Source organism: Euprymna scolopes, chromosome 39 (genome assembly GCF_053919585.1).
Source record: "Euprymna scolopes isolate OS-2025 chromosome 39, ASM5391958v1, whole genome shotgun sequence".
In the NCBI taxonomy this organism is placed as follows: domain Eukaryota; kingdom Metazoa; phylum Mollusca; class Cephalopoda; order Sepiida; family Sepiolidae; genus Euprymna; species Euprymna scolopes.
In genome coordinates, this window is record NC_136520.1 from 1259628 (window position 1) to 1282845 (window position 23218).

The window sequence follows — 23218 nt, forward strand, 5'->3', positions numbered from 1 at the left end:
ATATAAACAATATCTAACTATTTTATAATAGAATTTAACAATAGACCTTTTTAACATTCCGTTTTCTAACATTCTATTTCTTAACCTTGCTTACAAGGTTCGAGCCTCGGCTTATTCTAATCTCATTTTCACGTATATAATGTTCTTATTAACATGTAAAGGCACAGCCATTTTTCCTGTAACATACAGCCAGAGTACCAAAAAGTATAGGTTATATAGCGAGTTATCAAGTGTTTATATTACATAGCTGTGTAAAATCTATGAGAAGTTTCATACCTTTTGTCAAGGTCCTCTGTCTTTAACTGTTGGGCTGCTGTGCGATGTACATTATATGAACACAATAGATCAATGACACATACCTGAAACTTTTCTTTACATGCTGATTTTGAACCACAGGACAAAAATTTATATTTTATACATAGAAATTTATTTCAGATTTCTTTGTTTCCAGAGCCTGCTTTACATGTCTACATACTTGTCTTTGTCTAGCCTCGCTTCCCAGTTTCGGAGCTCATACCAATGCACGTTGGCACAGTTTGCCAACAACTCCAAGACTCTCAACTCTAATCTTTTGACCAGTCAGTTCTGGTACATCATCTTCAAAAGGACATCTCATTCGTGAGTTCTGGTGACATAAGTGATTCGACGACACATCTCATTAAAGCATGATCTATGGTCTCGTACTCAACTGCTCAAGGTCAATCTGCTATATTTTGTTTATATTTAGCTAATCTAATTTTTGTAAACATTTTAGTTAAAACTTATTTTTACATTCCAGCGACCAATTTTATTTCTCTAAACAATAATTCTTAATATAAACTATTTTAACTAGATCACTGGCCGTTGTGTGGTTTAATATCCAACACACATATTTTACAAGAATATGGTTGTATTTCTTTTTTTTCAATTTTCTTATCAGTTCGGTCAACTTGAGGAGAGTGTATCCTACTGGATGCCAAACAGTCACCTGCTCATATATTCTAACTGTGAAATATTTTAAAGTTTGACCGTACCTTTAAGTACAATTATTTGAATCTCTCTTGCATTTAGTTTATCAGGTGGAGGATTAGGTAATTTTTTAAATTCATTCTCATGCGTCCAGTTGCTCCTTTAATTACTGGAATGACAGAGATTCCATTTTTTTCATGTTGTACATAAGACATGTTATGTATGTGTTTGTGTATGGTGCAACAAATGGTTTTTCTGTATAAATGAAGAGCCACATACTTCACAAGAATATGGCTTTTCTCCTGTATGTGTTCGCATATGGCACAATAGATGTGATTTCTGTGTAAAAGATGAACCACATACTTCACAAGGATATGGTTTTTCTCCAGTATGAGTCCTCATGTGTTGCAACATATGTGGTTTCTGTGTAAAAGAAGAGCCACATACTTCACAAGAATAGGGTTTCTCTCCAGTATGTGTTCGCATATGTTTGAACATATAGTCTTTTCGTGAAAAATAACAGCCACATATTTCACAGGAATATTGTTTCTTTCTAGAATGTGTTTTTAGATGCTGCAACAAATGGTGTTTTTTCGTAAATGAGGAACCACAAAGATCACAAGAATATGGTTTCTCTCCTGTATGTGTTCGCATGTGTTCCAACATGGTATGCTTCTGTGTAAAAGAGGAACCACATACTTCACAAGAATATGGTTTTTCACCAGTATGTGTTCGCATGTGTTTCAGCATATTGGATTTCTCTGAAAACAATGAACCGCATATTTCACAAGAATGTGGTTTCTCTCCAGTATGGGTTCGCTTGTGCTTCACCATATCAGGTTTACTTGCAGACGAACGGCCGCATATTTCACAGGAATATGGATTATCTGGTAAATGTGTTCGTTTATGTCTAACCATATCTGTTTTCTGTGTAAAACAAGAGCCACATACTTCACAAGAATATTGTTTCTCTCCTGTATGTGTTGGCATATGCCTCAACATATTTGATTTCTTTGTAAAAGAAGAACCACATATTTCACAAGAATGTGTTTTTTTTATAGTGTGGGTTCGCTTATGCTTCACCATATTAGATTTACTTGAAAACGAATATTGACATATTTCACAAGAATATGACTTCTTTCCAGAATCAGATTTTACATCTGTTCTTAAAGTCGAAATATTTGAGAAATTTTTAGTATAATTTTTTTCTCCCATATTTTGCCACATTTCCGAAACAAACACATCAAATGGATTCTCAAAATTTGGTCAAAATAAAGATTATTGAAAAGTATTTTATTAGATTATTCATCAAAACTGACCTTCTCGCGGCTCCATAATTTTCATTTTCACTATTAGTAGAATGCTTGTTTAGGTTTTCAACTGATGTAATGTCTAAAAATGTTGGTTGCATAAATAATTTAGTATAATTTAACCAACTTGCAGATACTTTTGGGGAAAAATACATATACACTTGACAATAAAATTTGTAATCAATATATTATTAACATATGCGAGTTGATAAAAATAAAGTTAATACATTACATTTAACAAAAAATTCCCTCCTTGCAAGCTTAAAACTTTATTGAATTTACATCAATATATTTTTTAAACATTTTTTTCTTAAGTCATTGTCATATTCAAGATACCAAAGTAATGAACGCATATTCAAATCCAATAACGAGTTTGTTTGTGCATTTATTTTGATTGTTAGAGATTCTGCAAATATAAAAAAATAAAGATACATTCCAAGATAATAAATTTTTGTCATACATGTTTTTGTTGGGTCAATTAATAACCTTTATTAATTATGAAATAAATAAAGAAAATGTACATTTCTTCCTGAAATAACTTCATACTGGAAGTTATATCAACAATGGCAAAAGAAAACAAATTAATTAACAATGTAACATTTTCTTAGCCTTTATACACAAACGTAAAAAGACATATCTTGTTTATTCACATGTTTACAACAAAGAGTGAGGAACACGTTACATACATGTGTTTTTATATATAATCAAAGGGAAACAACTCCGAGTTACCCAACGCCCAAAGCACACGCCATAACTAAACACACAAAAGAGATAAGTTCTCTAAGCCCTTATATCACTGAAAATAAGCACAATCTGGAACCGTCAAAGGGAGACAACTCTTCAAGCATTAAAACTCTGCAATTGATAAGTGGTGATCACTGTGTAAAAAACCCCAAAAAACTCTGCAACAATGATGAATTTCCTATATTTTTGCACAGAAAACATTTGTAAATGGCCATCAGATATAGACACTTATTTTTGAAGGGGTTAAATGAGAGATGTGCTTCATCGTTGTAAGTAAACATCAAACATTTAAGTCTTTATTTATACTCCTTTTTATGTCCCCAAAATTTTCCTAAATATTAAAATATGATTACATTTTACATACGGAACAAGTAATAAAATGAATTTCTATTTTAAATAATAAATCTTTCATTAGTGGGAAACAATATATTTTTCCATAATCTCAATCTTTTATATGATATACAGAAAAAAAACTGAGATAATATTAAAAATTGCACAAAGAATTTATCTTTAGTGTAAAAAATCATATTTCTTTCATTATTTTATTAACGAGTCAAATACATTAAATAAATGGCTTTTTCATAATCCCCATTTTTATAGTTTACGATAAACAAATTTAGATAATATTAAAAACACAGATACTTTATTATCTCCGAGAAGAAGTTATAATAATAATAATAGTTTTTATTATTTTAGCTTATTGCCTGCTGAAGTACATGAGAAAAAGGTGTTAGATTATGCTGGGGTGACATCGAGTTGCCTTGATGATAGTCGATTTAGAAAATCAACTATTATCATAAAAAAGTTTTTAACATTTTGAAAAAATGTTTAGTAAAATATTTAGGTTAATTTTAAAACAATCAATGAAAGAATGTAGCTTTTAAAATAAGATAGAAAAACGTAATTAAACATCACATGTTAAAAGATATGAGTTGAATAACGTCATAGCAAGGACTAGTTTGAATATATACGTGCAAAGATAGGGGTTAAAAAAGACAGAGTTAGAGAAAGAAGGGACAGGCCAGTTCTCAGTTGGATGAGAATCGTTCAGCTGTGGAAGATATCGGGCGCAAGGAAATAGCAAAAATGTAGGATAAGGATCTGTGTGCAATCTTCCAACAGGGAAACATTCGGAATAAAAGCTGTCCAAAAATATAACTGGAGACTTTTGGTTGTTTCTTTGGAAGGAATGCTCCTTTCAGCTTTAGCCAGTTCTTCAACCAAGATCTCCCAATGAATGAAGGTAATATTTTCCTGTTTGGCAAGACATAATTCCTCAGAGAGATGTTCCGTCCCTTTGTTTTTAAGGAAAATGTTTGTTGATAAAACGTGATATGCCCCATTTGTTGAACTGCTGTTGAAGGTATGCATGTCTCTTTATTACATGCGTTAAAAATGTACACACACACACACGCAACAAACATAACAGAGACGAGTATATGTAGTTTGATATGAAGTAGTTTGCATATCAAAATCTACACACAAAAATAATGTAATAAAACACCTGAAGTTAAGATGGCAGTAGGTCAAGTTTAGAGAACCGACCTGAACAGATTGGAGATTATAACGACTATTGAATGCTGACAAGAGTCCAGTTTGATTAGATTGCAAGTTATTCTGGCAAAAATTTTTGAAAATTGAAAGTGTCGATAGAATGGGAATTACATGATACACGCCGAAATTTTAAAGTTGACAGCATTGAAAAAAGAGAAAGATAGAATGGGTTGTGTTGAGGTTTGGAGGTGTCAAGGAGAAAGATTGAAATGATTCACATTGACATTTTAAAAATTAAGTGTCTAGAGATTTGGCATCAAATTTTAAAAACTTCCAGTAGGATTCGTTGGATTTTCTCTTTTAATTGTCATTGTGACTTGTGAAGTGAATGTATTGGAAGACAATTTGGTTAAATGTTCGAGTCACATTCAGAAGTCAACGAGAAAATTCGCCATGCTATGGATAATTTAAAATACATGTATGTTTATTTAAACACTTAACTGGTAGTTATTTTCATAAAAAAATATAAAATGTTTAATAACATTTAAATGTAACATGCTTTAAATATTTCAATATACTTCGGGCAAAAGTTAAACGATATTTTGTTAACATAAGATTATTTGTTTAAATGTTAAATGCACATTTGAAAGTCAAAGTGAAAATTCATCATTCTATCGATAATATATATACATATTAAAAAGCTGCACTTTGCGAAATTTAATACTATGGAGAAGTTAAATATATATTCAAAGCTTAGACTTGGTGATAATTTGTCGAGCTATGGAGAATTTTTTATATGCACATGCTAGTCGAACTTTGAAAATTCGTTGTTTTACAGAAGTTTGAATGCCAATTCTAGTGCCTGACTCTGAAATTCGGTTGTATTTGAAAAGAAAAAAGTTGTTGCTCTTAAACAAGAGCTATTTTAATCAAAGTACAATTCGAATCAGATTTTTTTAAAAGTCGTTTTTAAATAAAAAAAATTCGGTGTGCTTAGCTGGTTAGTGAGGGATAGCTGTGTGTCTAGCAGGGGACCGATTGGTTAGGGAAGAGACTAGCAGGGGGACCGATTGGCTAGGGTAGAGACTAGCAGGGGACCGATTGGCTAGGGTAGAAACAAGCAGGGGACCGATTGGCTAGGGTAGAAACAAGCAGGGGACCGATTGGCTAGGGTAGAGATTAGCAGGAGACTGAGCAGCTGATGTGATCTTTGAGGATCAGGGGGATGTAGTTTGATATGCAGAAATTTGCATATCAAAATCTACACACCAAAATGACGTAATGAAAGACCTGATGTCAAGATGGCGGTGAGTTAAGTTTGGAGATCTGGACTAAATGAAGTGGAGATTATAATGACAGTTGAATCCTGACAAGAAACCAGTTTAATTTCATGACACTATATAACATATACACACTTTGGTAACCTCGTTTATACATCTGTTTTATATAAATTCGCCATACACACCTTCAAGTTATACAGAACCCTGTTATCCAACACAGGTTTTACAGTATGGACTGCATATTTGATCTGTTAGAATTGAATGACTACATTTTAACTTGAATATATTTTTAATGCATTTGAATTTAAGTGAAAATAATTACTTTGTATAAATTTCATGTGAAGAAATATGAAAATATAATAAATTTGTTTTTGTAATTCCACATCCGATAAATATTTGTTGATCTTTGACTACTACTTTGGCTGCCTTGGAAGTTTGATATTTGTATTTGAAAATGTAAACTATCTTGGCGCCACATTTAGCTTAGTTTTGGCTGATTAATTTAAGCATATTTGTATTTAAAAATAAGGAATGGATTTTTTGTAGACAAAAGAAATCTATAATATAAACCTCACCTGCCTGTTTAAATGTATGTATGTATGTATGTATGTAGTCTGCCTAAAACTTTTGACAGAGGCAACATATTTTTCACAAGATTGGTATCATTTTTGAAGATCGACCCTATGGACGACAAATATCGAAAAATTAGCTAAAAACATTAATTCCTTCACCTTGCACTTGTCTACAGGAAGGGGTCGCTTTTTTTGCCGATATTTTTGAAAGTCACCACTAGCCTTAATTTAAACCTATGTCACTTCCAGTTTGGTGATGGATGCGACAGCAAACACGTCACATTTTTTTTTCACTTTCTTTTCCTCCTTCTCCATATGGGTTCGAGCCTGCCTGCATACTACCACTTTTTTTATATTGCTCAACACACACCTCCAAACACTCGGGCAACATTGGGCAAAATACTTACTCCGTCCTTCCGTTTAATTTAAATAAACATGTAGCATTTTATTATTTTATGCAAAAAAATATATTTTTTTAAATGTGTAGAAAAGCTTACAGATTTTCTTTCATGCCAATTTGATTATTTTTAACTAAAACAGGAAGTCCAGTTTAGTAAGTAAATATTTTATATAAATGCAATGTTTTTATCTGATATCAGTTTAACGGATTCGAGTCGCTCATGCTTGTTCCATCCTTTCTCAAAAGATACATAAGAAAATCATTTTTGATAAAAGGTATAAAACCAAAACCAGGAAAGTCACTAGGTTTAGCAAGTTTTTTTTTGTTTTTTTTTTACATAGGCATCACCACATTATCAAAGCCAAGAGGCCACTCAAGGATAAGGGTTAAAGAGTGTACAGTAGAAATTGGACAATATAGTAATCATTAGTAATGAAAATTTGGTAAATTTGATAACTTATATGGAACGGCTCATCAAGAACTTATTTACGTTAGACTTGAAGACAGCCATATTGTAGTCAGCCGGAAAGCAGGAAAACGGAAGACAATTCCACAGGCGTGCAGTTCTAAGAAAGAAGCTTTGATCATGGAATCTACGTTCAAAGGAAAACCGACCACTAACTCACTTATGACATGTAAATCATTTAACTTATTTTTCTCAGAATTATTATCGAAATTCGATTTGAATACATTCGATTGATTTAAAGTTTATATTTAAATTGTAATCCTATCGAATGAAAAACAAATTAATTAGTAATTGAGAAAGACGGATAATGATTTTTTTTGTTATTGCTTTTACAAAACGAAAACAAAAAGAAAAATACATTTATTATAAGAATGCACTTATTTTACCATTTTCAAAATAGTATTTTCAAGTTAAGTTCTAGTTTTACTATATATTATCTCTATATATAAAAGCGAAAATGTATGTATGTGTGTATGTTAGTGTGTCTGCTAAAAACTTTCGACAGACAAAACAAAAATTCACAAATTTGGTCTCATATAAAAGCCCCATCCTTCGCCCGACAAATATCGAAAAATTGGCCAAAAACGTTCATTTTTTCACCCTAAAATCAGCACTTTTCTACAGGGGGGGTCAGCAAAAACCGTCCTCTCATGACAAATTTGCTTCTACGCATGCGTTATTAGACGTCGTAACCTGATTTAGTTTAAAGATTAAAAAAAATTATCTAATTTTGTGTACGTCATGTTAGGTCAGTTGGTTAGAGCGCTGGGTCATTATCTAAACGTTTTAGGTTCGAATCGTGGTGTGAAATGTCTTTTTTTCCGATTTTTTAAATTTTAATATTGAAGCAGGGTTATTTAAGCCATTTTTCACGTAACGTTCGTTTTTCTGGGTTTTTTTTACTTCGCTTATTCTTAGATTTTCATTAACACCCCCCAACCCGACTGACCACACACACCCAAAAACACCCGGGCAACGCCGGGTACTCACCGATTTTTTAGATTTCAATATTGAAACAGGCTTATTTAAGCTATTTTTCACGTTTTTTTTTTGGGGGGGGGGTATTTTTCAGATTCTTTACAGAAGTTTTAATGTTCGTTTTTCTGTTTTCTTGTTTGTTTTTCCGATTTTTACATTTAACATCGTTCGTTTGCCTTACGTTAGTTTTTTGTGTTTTTTTTCAATGTTTATTAGTTTTAACTTTTAAAAATATTTACTTCGCTTATTCTTGTGTTTTGATTACTCCCCCCCGCCGCCCGGGTACCTCCGCTTTATTTTTCAGATAAGTTTTAACGGTCGTTTTTCTGTTTTGTTTTGTTTTTTTACTTCGCTTATTCTTATGTTTTGATAACCCCCCCCCCCGCCCGAGCACACACACCTCCAAACACTCGGGCAACGCCGGGTACCCCCCCCCCCCGCTAGTATATAATAAATTCAAGTTTAATATATATATATATATATATATATATATATATATATATATATATATATATATATAAAATTCTCATGTAAAAGTACAGAAAAGCACCCCCCTCCTAATGTTAAAAATGGCTTTCTAAATAATCACGTTATTATTTCGGCAAGGTACATAAATGCATAAGTACTAAAAGCAATTTATTTTTGGTGATTGTGCACTTATTGAACCACACTGTTTTAAAATTGTATTTTAAAGTTAAATTAAAGTTTTATCATATCTTTTTTATTGAATTGTTAGATGAAAGTACAGAATAGTTACAAAACACCCTGCCCTCTCATGTTAAGAATGGCTTTCTAAATAATGTTATTATTTCAGCACGGTTTAATATGTGCATAAGTAGGAGTGTGAGAAGTCGCCATTATAAAAGAAATGATTAATTAGACTTTCTATCTTTCGAAGCTTATAACAATATGAATAATTTAAATAAAACCCTAATTTTTTTTAATAAAAGGAGCAAAGACCAAACTTTAAAAAATAATAAAAGGTTTTATCGGAAAATATACAAGATATGCAATTCTTTATCTATATCAAAGCCAAGTACGTCCAAAGATGGAGTACTGCTGCCACATCTGGGCAGGAGCTGCTAAAAACAGCCTATCCTGCCTTGACAGAGTACAAAATAGACTTCATGGCTTCGTGGGGGATGCCCTTTCCTCTTCCCTGCAACCTCTCTCCCACAGAAGAGACGTTTCGAGCTTGTCTCTGTTTTATCGTTATTGCCATGGCAAGTGCTTGTCTGAGCTCCATTCTCTGGTTCTTTCATGAAAAACACCCGACTAGCTGAAATCACTGTCAATAATTTTCCCCACTCTTTATCAGTGCCTAAATCAAAACGTAGATTCCATGAACAAAGCTTCTTTCTTAGAAGTGCACGCCTGTGGAACTCTCTGCCACTTGCCTGTTTCCCCCCTGACTTCAACTTGGATGTCTTCAAGTCCAACACAAACAAATTCCTGATGAACCAACTCCTTAAGTAATGACACCTTATCAAATCTCCAATACTAACTATTACTACGATACTATCCCATTGATTACTGTACACACAATAACTCTTATCCCCGAGTGGCTCCTGGGCCTTGATAAGTGGTGAGCACCATGTAAAAAAAAAAAATAATCTAAATATAATAAATATATATGAATTAAAAAAAAATCACTTACCTATACAAAATACTAATCAATGGATGCTTCTATTCTTCATTTATGAGAATTTGTCCATATTTATATTTTATATTCCATGTATTTTTTAAATAAAAAAAATTTTTTAAACAACCATTTGGAAAGACTGCTATTACATAAGCATTAACCGGTGTTAGCAAGCCAGTGTTTCTTGCTTTCTTCTTGTTTTGAAATACGGATGGATAAAGGGATACAAAACATAAAAACAACATATATGCGTGAGCCGTCAAGCCTTGCGCGTGAAATATGGATCACCGTAGATGAAAAATAACATTTTACTTATCAGATTTTGCCTTTAAAAAAAAACACTCCACGAATTTTCGAATTTTTTTTTCTTCTCTCAAAGCAATATATGAGTTTTTTATTTTATATATTTTATTTCTTCTTTGGCGTGATTTTTTTTTTTTAAATATCTAAAAAAAACAAAAAAAAACATTGAATGAAATATAAAAAAATTGTTGTAATTGTACAAAATTTTCTGGACAATATGACAAGATTATAAGGTTTCACTTAAAAAAAAATTCAACGTGGTTTTTTAAAAAAAAGGTTTTAAACTTTGGACTTTACAGGTAAATTTGCAAATAACTAATCTTTTTTGTCTTAAATTAGCTTATTTTATTTATTGATCTTTTATCTTCAATTTGTGATATATTAATTTGAGGTGAGAAAATTAATTATTTTCATTTGAATAGACATTTCAAAATGGGGGGAGTAAATTTGAAAAGAAACGCTTGTCTAGAATATTATATTCCGTTTATTAGAAAGAGCATAAAATTCACATTGAACCTGAAAATATCGTAAAAATTGAACAATTAGAAAAATTTTGATAGATTTTTAAAGTTTAAAAATTGAAAAAATATGACTCGTAAAATTAAATTGATTTCATTACGTAAAAAAAAAATGGCTGCATGAACGCGCGCAGGCACTTTGTAAACAGTTTTTTTTTAATAAAAAATATTTCCATTATTTTTTAAACAACTTTAATAGTTTATTTTGGAAGTATATTCGGTAAATATTCAGATACGTTACAACAGAACACCGACTCTAATTTGGTATTTGTATTTTAGGAGTAATCAAGGTCGCTGACAATGAATCTGATAATCAAACCGGGGGCAAATTTAACGTTTGCATGGTATTAACCCCTGAACCCACAAACTACTTTCCATCATTTTACAGCTTCTGTTTACGCTATGCGCGCGTGGCAGCATAAACGACGGCTTGCTTCACCTAGCAAACTGCCTTCTCACCAATCTTCTGCGGAAAATTTTAAATTAGCTGAAAAAGAAATAAAACAATAGGAAAGCGCTCCAAGTTGGGGAGGAGGGAGGTAATTTAATTGGGTTTTCTTTTCCTGGAACATAGAATTTTCAAATTTTCAAAAAGTACATTATAGCACTTTTTGGGTGGAAAAAATTATGGACTGACATTTTTTAATGACTTACAATTAAAGAAAAATACAACAAATTGGGGGACCCTTTTTTTTTTCGTCTCACATAGTTTTTAATGCGGTTTACAAAAACATAAGCACCAAACATTTTTATGTTTTTCGTTCTTTTTTTTTGCGGGAGGGGGATTCAATTATAGAACTTATGTGGCTTAATAGGTGCTTCTGCAGTTTAGTTAACCGTTTTTCTGTAAGTAAAGCACTGACATTTACCGATTAGAACACCATTAAACATTTTTCGAAGATTTTACTGTTTACATTGGGGGGCGTGGGTGTGGTGTTGGGGCGCGCGCACCCCCAATGTAAACAGTAAAATCTTTGAAAAATGTTAAATGGTGTTCTAATCAGTAAATGTAGGTGCATTACTTTTTGAAAATTCTATGTTCCAAGAAAAAAACAAAACAATTAAATTACCCTCTTCCCAACTTGGAGTGCTTTCCTTTTCTTGTTTTATTTCTTTTTCAGCTAATTTTAAATTTTGCACCCAAAAAGTGCTATAATATATTTTTGAAAATTAGAAAATTCTATGTTCTGGAAAAAAAAAAGAAAAATTAAGTTACACCCCCCCCACCCCACCTACACACACAACTTGGTGTGCTTTTCTTTTCTTGCTTTATTTTTTTTTTCATCTAATTTTAAATTTTCCGCGGAAGATTGGTACGCCATGTGAGAAGGCAGTTTGCTAGTTGAAGCAAGCCGTCGTTTATACTGCCACGCGCGCGTAGCGTAAACGGAAGCTGTAAAATGACGGAAAGTAGTTTGTGGGTTCAGGGGTTAATACCATGCAAACGGTAAATTGGCCCCTGGTTTGAGTATTGTCAGCGACCTCGATTACCCCTAAAAAAACAAATTAGAGTGGTTGGTGTTCTGTTGTAACGTATCAGAATATTTATATTCCATAAAGTAAACAACCCACTCTAAAAAGAGAAATTACGAGTTTTTTTGGTGCAAGTCTATAAATGGTTCACAAGTAATCTTTTTTACTATAAAAATCTGAAAAAAATCTTTATAATGTACGTACGTGCATAAAAATGTCATATTCCAAAAATAACGTAAATCGATCAAGTAGTTTTTTTATTTAAGAAAATCAAATATTATGAGACATTTTATCGAAGAAGAACTTCACCCCATCTTGCTTTTGAATGATACACTGCTAGCGACACCTATTGGGAATGTTTGGAATATAAGATCAGCAAGGGGCAGACAATCGATTTTCCACGCTATAGAAAAATAAAAACTTGGAAAATTAAGACATTTATAAGTTTTTGAGGATGTTGAAAACAAAAATAATGTTTAAAATTCCAGCAAACGAGTAGTTTCCAAGATATGATGAAATCTTAGTTTAAAGAAAGTGGAGGATCACTTTTCTATAATAATTTAACGTATAATGATCACCCACTTTATGGCCACTACTAGTGTAAAACTTGAATTTACGCCGCCGAAATACACATTTGCCGAATTTTTGTTGGAGGAGCGTCAACGTGTGGGTGCTCAATTTACGTAAAATTCTTCATATCTTGGAAACTACTCGTTTACTTGTGGACCATTTATAGACTTGCACCGTTTTTTTTTTTTTTATATTTTATTCGAAGTTTTGTGCCAGGGGGTGTCAAAAATTCCCCCCAAAATTCTGACACACCTAGAAGTATCTTCTTTTTATATAAAAACTAGATATTTAATTGACATCCTGTAATTCCTTTACGTGTGATATCTTTTAAGAACAAATTCTTTGTTTACGTGTAAAATTGGAACGTTCGATAATTTATGACATAAATATAAAAAATAAAAGGCAACACGCGCCTCTGTTATATATATATATATATATATATATATATATATATATATATATAAGAATGGCCAAAATGAAATAAATTCAAGTAATACTTACTTTTTGTTTGTCAATTCGTATTTAAAAAAGAAACGATTGTAAGATGTGTTAAAATGGAACGAGGTTGAAAGGTGTAAGTTTTTCATTCAAGATGGCGACCGGAAAGCAGGTTCGCACAAAATGAGAGGATGGATTACAATAAATCATTTCGAAACAAGGCCAATCTTTTTACTGAATCAAATTATTATTATCGTTTTCTTTTCTTTTCTTTTTTTTTTTTTTCGTATTTTAATCTTTAAGTTTTAGAAGACAATAGATGACAGACTGTGGAAATTATCTTCCACCATCTTTCTTTCCTTTTTCTTTCCTTCTTTCTCCTGTCTCGGTTCTTCCTTCCTTTCTTCTTAACCCCTTTCCTACCCTCTTCCCTAGCTTCCCCATTTTTTTATGTCACCTGACTCCCTTATGCCCGTTGATTGGATGAGACGTTTTCGTGCTAAATTGAAGGAAGCACGTGTGTGATATTTTTGAGTTAAGTCGACAGTTGTGGACAAGGCGTCGTCGAGACAACAAGTGTCGAAAGTATTCCCATAAGGTCTCGGATAAAAAGGGACGCCTGGAAATTACTAAGGCGTTGTACAACTCTGTCTTGACGAGACATTAAAGTCGTTGAAAAAAAAGGAACCAAGAGAAGAAAATTCGCCGCTGAAAGTTTTCTAAGACACTTGAAAACAGAATATAATTATCGAGATAAAGATAATTGAAGTTTGAGAAGATAATTCGCCGCTGAAAGTTTTCTTAGACACTTAAAAACTGAATATAATTATCGAGATAAAGATAATTGAAGTTTGAGAAGATAATTCGCCGCTGAAATTTTCTAAGACACTTGAAAACTGAATATAATTATCGAGATAAAGATAATTGAAGTTTGAGAAGATAATTCGCCGCTGAAAGTTTTCTTAGACACTTGAAAACTGAATATAATTATCGAGATAAAGATAATTGAAGTTTGAGAAGAAAATTTGCCGCTGAAAGTTTCTAAGACACTTGAAAACTGAATATAATTATCGAGATAAAGATAATTGAAGTTTGAGAAGATAATTCGCCGCTGAAAGTTTTCTAAGACACTTGAAAACTGAATATAATTATCGAGATAAAGATAATTGAAGTTTTGAAAAGAAAATTCGCCGCTGGGAAGTTTCGAAGATACTTGAAAACTCAAAATTATTCTGCCTCCAAGAAATTTCAACCCTTGCTAAATGGACTACGAAAACGAATTTTCAGGAAAGGGACTGACAAAAAGAACTTTTTAAACAACACAAACTCAGAAAGTAAAAGCCCCAACAAACGAACTTTCTAAATGTTCCATTCGAAAGAGGGCGCCCAGAAGCTTCCAGTAAGTGCTCCCCCCTTTTTTCTTTCTTTCTTCCTCCTTCTCTATCTCTCTTTCCTTCTATTTCCCTTCACTCTCTCCCCCTTTTGGTTACTACTACAAGAACACTTGTAAGCCAGATGGACATTTTTGGCAGCCCATAGAGGTCACGAACTTTTCCTTTATAGATATCTTATTTAATAAATTCTATTTCTCCTATTTTTCTCCTTTTGTTTGGTTTCTTCCTTAAGTTTCAGAGTTAGTAGTAATGACTAATTGATTAAGAAGAATTAACTTCCACAGGAAGAAGTGGATAATAAAATTTCTTCACAGACAGCATCTTTCTTGAATTGATACCTGTGTATTTATTGACCTCGTCCCCAAGAGGTTAGGCACGTCAGGTGTGGAGTCAGATATAACTGTTTCTGTGGAACAAACAGAATTCCAACCTGACTCAGTGGCTGACTCACCCGTGTTGTTTATTTGGTTACTCCCAAGTTCCGTGAGTTATTGTGACTTCCGATTTTTGCTATCGTTCTGATTCATTATTAATTCCTTGGAAAAGCACCTTCTGATTAATGTTTATGCTCTGGAGTAGTTAATATTCCTATTTTCATGATAATATAAATTCGTCTTGTACTATGTAAGCCAGACATTTCTGTTGTCGTACAGAAGAGAATTCACTTTGCTCTTGCGGCCGAGTGACCGAGGTGCGCCGCAGTAGGTGTATCAGAATTTTGGGTGAATTTTTGACACCCCTAACACGAAACTGCGAATAAAATATTAAAAACTCGTAATTTCTCTTATTAAAGTGGGTTGTTTATTTTCTTTATGGAATATACTTTAAAAAAACTAATAAAGTTGTTTAAAAAATAATAGAAATATTATTTTTATTATTTATAAAACAGTGTTTACAAAGTATAGACGTGGGCGACGCGTCCGCCGACGCGAGGCTTCAATGACGGCATTTTTTTACGTAATGAAATCGGTTATCCTTTACGGAGATGGTCCCGACGTCCGCCTCGTTCTGAGTTCGGGGAGAGGCCGTCTGACGTAGGCGGTGTCGAGGCAGAAAATTACCCTAACCCTAAAATAAGCGATATGTCACAGACAGATGCTTTTACAAATATTGTGAAACAAATCACAGAATTTTACAGCGTTAACTAACCACGTGGAACTATTCTAATGTGGACTGTTTTTTTATTTTTAAATTCTAATTAATTGAACTGTTTATTTTGTAAAATTCCAATTATTTGAACTGTTGAATTATCAAAAATTTAAACTGTTTATTTTGTAAAATTCTAATTATTTGAACTGTTTAAAATAAAAAAAATAAAAATTCTATTTATTGGAACGGGTTTTTTTCTCCCTAAGTTAACAACTGGGCACTTTATTGAAGGGGTAATTTTCTGCCTCGACACCGCCTACGTCCGACGGCCTCTCCCCGAGCTCAGAACGAGGCAGACGTTGGGACCATCTCCGTAAAGGTTATCGATGAAATCAATTGAAATTTACAAGTTAAATTTTTCTCAATTTTTAAACTTTAAAAATCTATCAAAATTTTTCTAATGGTTCAATTTTTACGATATTTTCAGAGTCAATGTGAAATTTTATGCTCTTTCCAATAAACCAAATTTAATATTTTAGACAAACGTTTTTTTGTGAAATTCATCCACCCATTTTGAAATGTCTATTAAAATTCATATAATTAATTGACTCACCAAAGTTTTATACATCACAAATTGAAGATAAAAGATCAATAAATAAAATATTCAAATTTAAAACAAAAAAAGAAGCGTTTTTTTAGAAATTTACCTGTAATGTTCAAATTTTAAAACTTTGTTATTTCAAAAACCACGTTGATTTTCTCGTTTTTTTTTTGTTTGTTTTTTGTTTTTTGTGTGGAAGCTTATTTAAGGTTTACATAATTCACTTAATATTGGCCGATGACAACATTTTTTCCTATTTTATCCAATTTTTTTTTTTTTCGATATTAAAAAAAATGGTAAATTTATACAAACACCGTGACAGCGAATTAACCCTAACCCTAACCCTAACCCTAAACCCTAACCCTAACCCTAACCCTAACGCTGTCACGGTGTTTGTATAATAATACCAAAAAAATAATTTCCAGTCTCTAAATAAGAATTTCAGTATATTAAATCAAGAATTCATGTATTTCTTTAAGAGATTAAAAAAAAATGTTGTTGATCCATGGAGCTGTGAGTGGTCAAAATCCATGAATGAAATGTGTGTATTTTGTATGTACGGTAGCACCTTATCGTCGCTAATAATTTAACGTATAATGAGCACCCACTTTATGGCCACGTAGAATGAACACAATTTAACAGAAAATACTATTAATGCTTATTGCTTAACATACCATGGAACAAGTAGCTTCCATGAAGAAATGCACAGTCAATGTCGGCGCGTTAACAGTTAATTAAGCACCTAATTGAATATCCTTCTTAACCGGCATGCTTGCTTCGCTTGACGCGCTTCATTGAAACGTTTTGTTTTGTTTTACCATTCCATACTTCCGTACATATCAAACTGAGAATTCTTTTTACATACGGGCATTTTAATTGTTGCCTGGAGAAGCGATACTTGGTTGAAAAATCCTTTCATTTAAGAAATACATGGAATATAATATATAAACATAATTACATTCTCATACCGGAACATTAGAAGCAATCAGATATTAATAATTTGAAACAAGTAAGTGATTTTTTCACAGTTAGATATATATATATATATATATATATATATATATATATATATATATATATATATATATATATATATATATATATTACATCCACACAAGTTACGTTTTTTGTTTTTTGTGAACTTTATTTTTTTAATAAAACCGATGAAAAAAAAAATTGTATGTTTTTTTCGGTGAAATGATATTAAATTTTGGTATTTCCTCATTTTATTGAAATAAAAATTATGGTTTGAAATTACATTTTCATTTTGTTATAAGCTTGTATACATTGGGGGGGGTCTATTCAAACAGTCGTTTGTTATGGCGGGTTGACTAAAATTCTGATACACCTAGAGGAAATTGTTCTTTGTCAATAAATGGACGGGGAAACCTTTCTTTAGTGAGACAATTTCATTTTTAATCAAATTGTTATTAGTCAATGGACGGGGAAAACTTTCTATACTAAGACAATTTTATTTTTGCATGCTACCAGAGTGCCCCTTTTGGGGGAGCTGGTTCACACCCACATTAAGTACGACCTTGTATCCCCATTTTGTTTTCATAGGGAAACAAATAAATACCAAGAGCACACACTCTTTTCATGCGGCCGGGTGGCTGAGGTGCGATGTCTGCTCTAACACTGCACCAAAATGAAATTGTTCTTGGTCAATGGACGGGGAAACCTTTCTATATTTAGACAATTTCAGTTTTAGTCAAATTGTTATTAGTCAATGGATGAGGAAACTTTTCTATACTAACACAATTTTATTTTTAGTCAAATTGTTATTAGTCAATGGATGAGGAAACTTTCCTATACTAACACAATTTTATTTTTAGTCAAATTGTTATTAGTCAATAGATGAGGAAACTTTCCTATACTAACACAATTTTATTTTTAGTCAAATTGTTATTAGTCAATGGATGAGGAAACTTTCCTATACTAACACAATTTTATTTTTAGTCAAATTGTTATTAGTCAATGGATGAGGAAACTTTTCTATACTAACACAATTTTATTTTTAGTCAAATTGTTATTAGTCAATGGATGAGGAAACTTTCCTATACTAACACAATTTTATTTTTAGTCAAATTGTTATTAGTCAATGGATGAGGAAACTTTCCTATACTAACACAATTTTATTTTTAGTCAAATTGTTATTAGTCAATGGATGAGGAAACTTTTCTATACTAACACAATTTTATTTCTGTGCACTACCTTTTGGGGGCAGTTGGTTCTCGCTTACATTAAATAGAACCTTGTGTCACATTTTGTTTCCATGGGGAAACGAATATCAAGAGCACACATGCAGTTTAACCGCTCATAGTGAACACCGGGACTCTTTCACCTTAATATTGTGACCCCTAAACCGGACCACAACATTGGCGACGTATGGATTCTAAAAAGAACCCACAAGGATCTCCTTTGGATAAACAACCAATTTCTGGCCAAATTCGTATTTTCTACTTTCTTAAAAAAACAGTAAACAGTGGCTCCACTAAGGTTTTTCAATGACAAAAAAAAAATTTAAAAAACAAAAAACAACCTCAGCTCGGAAAAGTTTATTTTTCTATAAAAAGCTGTGAGTAGAAAAAGTATACAACATTGTCTATTGCTAAAAAGAATTGACCTAATTCATTTCTAAGGTTCGGTTTGTGCAAATGTTCCAATTTTGAAATAAGAAATTTCCATTGTCCAAAAGCCTTTATTTTTTGGCCATTTTGTTAAAAGTAAACATTTTTTTTATATATTATTTAATTGGAATTCATTATTGAATTTATTATTAATTTATTTATTGTGGACTATTATCCTCATCTTTCTTTATTGTTTCACTACGTTTTGGTCATCTATTCCTTTGGCCTTCGTCAGGTAGTAACTGCAATGGGATAGGAACTCCAAATCTCCTAACTGCATTCTCAGCAATTAATGCCATCCATAGTTGTTGTCGTCTCACCACGTTTTGGCCAAGTAAGCCTCTAGCCAGCTTTGGGTAGGATTGAAACCGCTATCTTCAGACAATTCTCACCTAGAACTGTAGAGATTCAACATCTCTATCCACTGCGCCACGGGCCCCGAATGGTGATCAAGGTTGGATTTTTTGGTCTTATAAGTCCACGTTTATTTATTATCTGATCTTCCATGGTCGGGGCCTGTGGCGCAATGGATAGAGACATTGAACCTCTATGGTTCTAGGTGAGAATTGTCTGAAGATAGCGGTTTCAATCCTGCCTAAAGCCGGGCTTACTTACGGAAATGGAAGCCAAAAGTAAATGTGGTCTTGTCCAAAGAAGAAATAAAACAAGGAGGGAAACGGAAATTCGTTCACACACACAAATAAATGGTCACTCAGTGAAGCTACTTTTAGACACAGGTAGCGATATATCAATTATCGACGAAGTGACCTGGAAGAGAATTGGTGGTCCAAAACTGAGAAAAACACAAAAAATTGCAAAAGGTGTTTCCGGAGAGCGATTAAAATTCATGGGAGAATTTAATTGCAGTGTTTCTCTTGGATCGAAAACTTTTTCCTCAAACCTTTCAGTTGTTCCAGGAATAAATTCTCGCCTTTTTGGAATTGATTGGATTGGTTTGTTTGATTTATGGGAGCTACCCATAAATTCATTTTGCAATAATGTAAGAGCGTTGGAAAAGAAAAATTCCAAACAAAATGACCATTTTCTGGCAGTGTTAAAAAGTGAATTCCCCAAAGTTTTTTCAGAGGGATTAGGAGTGTGCCCCAAAACTGAAGTAAATTTTGAATTAAAACAGAATGTGAAACCTGTTTTTAGACCAAAAAGAAATGTGCCTTTTTCTTCAAAAGAAGATATTGAAATTGAACTAAAAAGACTACAGAGGAATGGTGTAGTCGAAAAAGTTGACTATTCTGAGTGGGCGAGCCCCACTGTGTATGTTAAAAAGAAAAATAAGAAGATTCGGGTATGTGCCGATTTTTCTACATGCCTTAATGACTGTCTGATGGATCATAGTTATCCACTTCCATCTCCTGAAGACATTTTTACAAAGCTGAATGGAGGTAGAATTTTCTCCAAAATCGACTTATCGGAAGCTTACCTTCAGGTAAAAGTCAGTGAAGAATGTTCTAAGTATTTGTGTATCAATACCCATCTAGGACTTTTCCGACTAAAAAGACTTCCTTTTGGATTAAAAGTGGCCCCAGCACTATTTCAGCAAATAATGGATACGATGCTTGCTGATTTAGATGTTGTAATCGCATATTTGGATGACATCCTTGTCAAAAGTAAAAATGTACAGGAACATAAGGAACACATCAGAGCAGTTTTCCAAAGAATCGAGGAATTTGGTTTCAAGTTAAGTGCCGAAAAATGTGAATTCTTTTTAAAACAGATAAAATATCTTGGTCAAATTATCGACAGCCAAGGCAGAAGACCGGATCCTCAGAGAACAGAAGCAATCGAGAGGATGCCAGCACTCAATAATGTTGCCCAGTTACAATTTTTGGGGGGTTTGGCTCAATATTATACTATTTATATTCCAAACATGCATAAGTTGAGAGCACTATTGAATGATTTGTTAAAAAAAGGACAAAAGTGGATTTGGGCAAAAGAATGCCAAAATGCGTTTGAAGATATTAAGAAATGCCTGCTATCAGATTTAGCTCTAGCACATTTTGATCCATAGAAAGAATTGATTGTTGCATCAGATGCAAGTGACTACGGAGTAGGAGCAGTTCTTCTCCATAAACTTGGAGATGGATCAACAAAGCCAATAGCTCATGCATCCAGATCACTTTTGCCGGCTGAAAGAAACTATTCTCAAATTGAAAAAGAAAGCTTGGCGATTATTTATGCCATTAAAAAATTCCATAGATTTATTCATGGAAGGATGTTTACTTTGCAAACCGACCACAAACCCTTATTGACTATTTTTGGCTCTAAAAAAGGCATACCTACGCACACTGCAAACAGACTCCAACGATGGAGCATAATTCTATTAAATTATAACTTTAAAATGGAGTACATTTCATCCAAAAATATCGGACATGCAGATGGACTGTCCAGGCTCATCTCAAAGTGTGCTGAACCTTTGGAAGACACAGTAATAGCTGTATTGACAGAGGAAAAAGAACTCTCTGGATTACTGTGCAACACAATCAGAGAGTTACCAGTGACTCTAGACGAAATAAATAAGGCAGCAGAAAAGGATGATTATATTGTGAAAATGAAAAAGTTGGTGCAACTAAATGGAAAATCAAAGAAAGACCCTAAAATTTTACCATTTTCCATTTGTGCACAAACCTTGATGTACGCAGACAGAGTCGTCATACCGACTACGCTTCAGAGAAGAATTTAAAAAGAATTTCATCGTGGTCATCTAGGCATGTCGAGAATGAAAGCTTTAATGCGTGGATATACGTATTGGCCTAGGATGGACCAGGACATTGAAAAACTCGTAAGAGAGTGTCAAGGGTGTCAGCTAGCAGCAAAGGGACCACCTGTGCAGATACAACCGTGGCCAAAGACTGATACACCGTGGACTCGGTTACATATCAGTTATGCAGGTCCTTTAAATGGACATTATTTCTTAGTGGTCGTCGACAGTTTCACAAAATGGCCAGAAGTGTTTAAATACAAACACCCTACTTCGATGAGTACAATAGATGCACTAAGAGTTCTCGTCAGTCGTTTTGGAGTGCCTAAAACTATTGTCAGCGACAACAGCACCCAATTTACCAGCAAAGAATTTGAAGAATTCTGCAAGGCTCTAGCCATTGCACATCTACCACCCAAGGTCAAATGGCCTAGCAGAGAGGTTCGTCGATACATTCAAAAGAGCCTTGAAGAAAAACCAAGGCATGGACACTGACGAGAAGAGTCTTGAACAATTTTTATCGGTGTACAGAGTAACTCCGAACCCAAACACTGATACTGGTTCGTCACCAGCCGAACTGATGTTTGCACGGAAAATCAGATCTGTATTTGACAGAATTTTCAGAGTAACAACAACAAAAGAAAATTTTCCAACAACGTTTTACAAACCTGGTGACAGAATATTCTTCCTGAATTACAGGAGTGTAAAAATTTTTTGGGAGGAGGGGATTATCATGAAAAGAATTGGACACATGCTATATTCTGTAAGAAGTAATAAATTCGACTGTCGCAGGCATATAAATCAGCTAAGACCTCGACACACTGATGACTACAAACAGGCAGAAGAAAATGACCTGCCCCTAGAGGTTTTGTATGATTTTTTTAATATTCCCCAACCCATAATAGAACTTACTCCAGATTTGAGAGTTCCAGCTTCTCCACCAACTCCACCCACTCAAACGATATTGAGGAGAAAAAGTACAAGGGTGAAAAGAAAAGTTAACCGGCTGAGCCCCAAGCCAAAAAGCAAACGATATTAAGCTAAATTCTCTTGGGAGAAATTGTCTTAGGGGGAGGTGTTATGGCGAGATGGGCAATTCACCGCCGGAACTTTTTATCGAAAGAACATAATCACCGGTCACCGGTTGGGAGAGCCTTCCTTGGGCGGGAACACTTAAAAACGTAACATGCTGTCTCTGTAAATATTCTCAATAAACTTCTCTATTTCTTTATTACTTCAGAACCTCTTTATTCATTTATTTTCCTTGTGGAATACCTTTCTTGAATATCCTTTTATTACGGCCACCCACCGCAGGATATATCAATATGCATAGACATATGTAAGCTGTCAGAAAAGCTACGCTGCTGCAGTCCAAAATTCTAGGACCCGAGGAAGTGAACATGGTTGATTTTAAACCTAAGAGAAGACTATCGGCACAAAGTCAAAGAGAGTGTATGTGCGTTGTAACATAAACCAAATAAAACTTATGTCCTGCATTTGGGAAGACATGTTTCAAATGTAATGGGAACGAAGTGTTGAAATTAAAGTTTTAAACTGCCGAATACTGTTGCCTGTTCATGCAAAAATAATAAAAAATAGTTTTTCCTTCTTTAGTTTGCAACGTTCTCAGCACACACACACACACATGACAA

General features: G+C 33.3%; 1 long non-coding RNA gene across 1 annotated transcript; it reads right to left on the bottom strand.

The window, feature by feature from the left end:
- Nucleotides 1-2576: 2576 nt before the first annotated feature.
- LOC145263604 (uncharacterized) lies at nt 2577-13537 on the bottom strand. Its single transcript, XR_013864581.1, has 2 exons — nt 13200-13537; nt 2577-2664 (listed from the first exon to the last, which is right to left on the bottom strand). It is a non-coding gene; the product is annotated as an uncharacterized LOC145263604 (long non-coding RNA).
- Nucleotides 13538-23218: the final 9681 nt, after the last annotated feature.